We start from the raw sequence: 2,923 nt of genomic DNA on the forward strand, positions 1-2,923 counted from the left end.
TTGCTTATTTCTCCAGCAGCGCTTGCTCTGATGAGAGGGTAGGCCAGGAGGCACTAGAAAGATCAGGGGTTGAGCCACTGTCTGCCGTCATGGATTGCACCACAGCTGCCTGGCTCCCATCCTCGCCCTCTAATGTGACCGAACACAGAGGAGACTTTGTTTGTACCATGTGCAGTGCACCCAATGTGATGTTGGGTTTGAGCCAGGCATCCAGTAAGCCAACATTGACAACAGGTATGTCCACCATGCCCCTGTTTACTGTCAACAGGGCCTGAGAGATCAATACACCTGGGGGCAGACTATGTCCATCTTCAAGAGGCTCCAGTAAAACGGAAGGAAGAGTGGCGGTAGCAGAACTTGGGCAAACAACAGAGATGAATTTCATAGATCCTGCTGGAATGCGTATAGCTCGACCTTTGACCTTAGCCTTTCCCAGGTACCCCTGATCATTAAGTGCCTCAATGGACTGGCACTCTGACATGGCCTCTTTCCAGCCTGCACCAGCATATTTCAGTGGGGGGAACTCAAAGAGGTCAGGGCCAAGCTGAATAAACAACTCATGGTAGCAACCTTGAATAATGTTCATGCCAAGTAAGCCGGGCACAGACAATTTTGTCTCCCTCATACGAGGGTCTTCTGGGCTCCTTACAACCAAGACCCCCATTCGGGTGAGGGTCTTACTCAAGACCTTAACATCCAGTTCCAAGTAACCTATGTAGGGAATTTCCAATCCATTTGCCGCCTTCAACTGCAGCCAGTTGCACATTCGCAACTTATCTTCACCTTGTGATTGGAAGTGCTCTATGAAGAAATCTTCTGTCATAGTCGAGACCATAGACCCCGTATCCAGTAAGCATGGAACTGTAACACCTCCCATACTAACTCCCACAATTGGACATTTCCCTATCAGGTCAGGTGGATGTTCATCTCTGTTAACTGAGCCTAAGAGCCCCCCTCCTGGTGTCTGGCTCCCCACACCAGAGGGCGCTAGTTTTCCTGTGGCCAAACTGGGGCGGCTATGTGTCCTGCTTTATTACAGTGCAGACAGATGGGCCTACCATCTGCTTGAAAACGATAGGGTTTGGGGTCTCTCGCCTCTTTTTGTGGAATTTGTGTGTGTGTGTGGGGGGGGGGGGCGGTGTTGAGGATGCCTATGTGTTTCATAATAGCATCTAGCTGTACCTGCTGTTTCCTAAGACACTCTTTAAGCTCAGCTAGGTCACTAGTAGGAGATGGAGGTGGCACAGTCATAGCATTTGACTCAACATCCATCTGCCATGAGTTGTATGTATTGCAGGAAAAAGCACGGGCCCTTTGTCTACTCCCATCCCTTCCCTCTTCTGCCCACCTGATGGCAGTACTACGGAGCATAGTAAATGACAGATTAGGGTTTTGACTGATGTTCCGTTTGAGCTCCCTCCGCAGCATATCAGCATGCACATGTTCTATGAACTGATCGCGCAAAATCTGGTCAGAGTTAGGAATACCACCTGGTGTTTTACAAATGACCACATCCATGAGGGACTTTAAAGCATATGAGAATATTCTTTAAGAGATTCCCCCTCCTTCTGACTGCGCTGGAAAAACTGAAGCTGTGCAGCAACATAAGACTGCGAGCAGCTATAATTTTCAGTCATTATGGAGAATATCTTTTCTGAAGTGTCTCTGTTTGCTGGACTATGAAAATCAAGCTCTGCTTTCAGCACCCCCATCTAAATGATCATACAGGAAAATAATCTGTTCAGCTTGGGACATTTCTCTAACTGCCAGGCACCTGCGAGCCTCATCAATCCATTTTTCCACAGTTATCAAGTCAACAGACAATTGACCAGAAAACCTTTGGCACTTTCGCTCTCTTGGAACATATACAAATTGGGTTTGTACTGGTGCAAGAGGAACAGGCACATGGGCACTTCCTGGGCCATCAGATCGATTAGATGGCCCTGCTTCAGATGAAACAATACTTTGATTTGCCCTCTGTGACTTCAATTGTTCATTTTCAGCCTGAAGCTGCCGTACCTGCTCCATGAGGGCTTGAAGGTCCTCCATAGCACAGACCAATGTTCACTGAAGAGGCTTTGAAGTCGTCCTGAAGTCGTCAAGCTGATCCTCTGTTGACCTTGATTGCAGCTGCCACCACTGTCTTTCCCACGACTACACCTAACTATAATCCAAACAAGTTCATTTCGTCTATCTATTATTAACTATTAGAGTTTTCTTATTGAAAGACTGTGTGTATTTTGTCATACCTGACAGTTTCGACTGCTGCTTCCTTTAGTCTTCCTCAGAGACGTCATGTGATGTTGTTGTGACGTGCTGTATGGCTGGTTTATGAAGGGTTGGCCATCCCACCTGGATAGGTAGGATGACCATGCCCGCTGCTGGCCGGTAGTTTATGGAGGAGGACTGTGTCCCAGGTGTGGCATAGCATGTAGGCCCCCTCATCCCGGTTCACAGTCCGGGGTGCACGTTTCCGTATCTCCATTGCTTCCCTGATCCAACGGTGGTATTTGTTGCTTTCCGTACACCTAACTATGCTTCTCACCCTAGGGCCAAAAATAATGAAAATAAAAATAAAATAAAAACAGCTAGTAAGCAGTCTCTGTATATATCCTGCCTGACAACGCCAATTGTGACCAGGTGTTAATCAAAATACCAGAATGAACTGGAGCCAGAGACTGCCGTACTCAAAAATATATGATTTTATTGACAATATAGATGATTAAACTAGTGCCACTCAAAACCAGGCAATATCAATGCCGGCCTACAAGCAGGCCATAATGAGGGTGGACGGTCCCTTTAATGTAGACTGCACTGTAAATAAAGAAAGCAAAGAAAACAGAAGAAAACAAACCGTGTGCCAGACTGCAATATCAGGGGGGGTTACAGTATATTAGGTGGAGTCGAACCTCGCAAAGAGAGT

This window comes from Poromitra crassiceps (genome assembly GCF_964638095.1).
Source record: "Poromitra crassiceps genome assembly, chromosome: 9".
In the NCBI taxonomy this organism is placed as follows: domain Eukaryota; kingdom Metazoa; phylum Chordata; class Actinopteri; order Beryciformes; family Melamphaidae; genus Poromitra; species Poromitra crassiceps.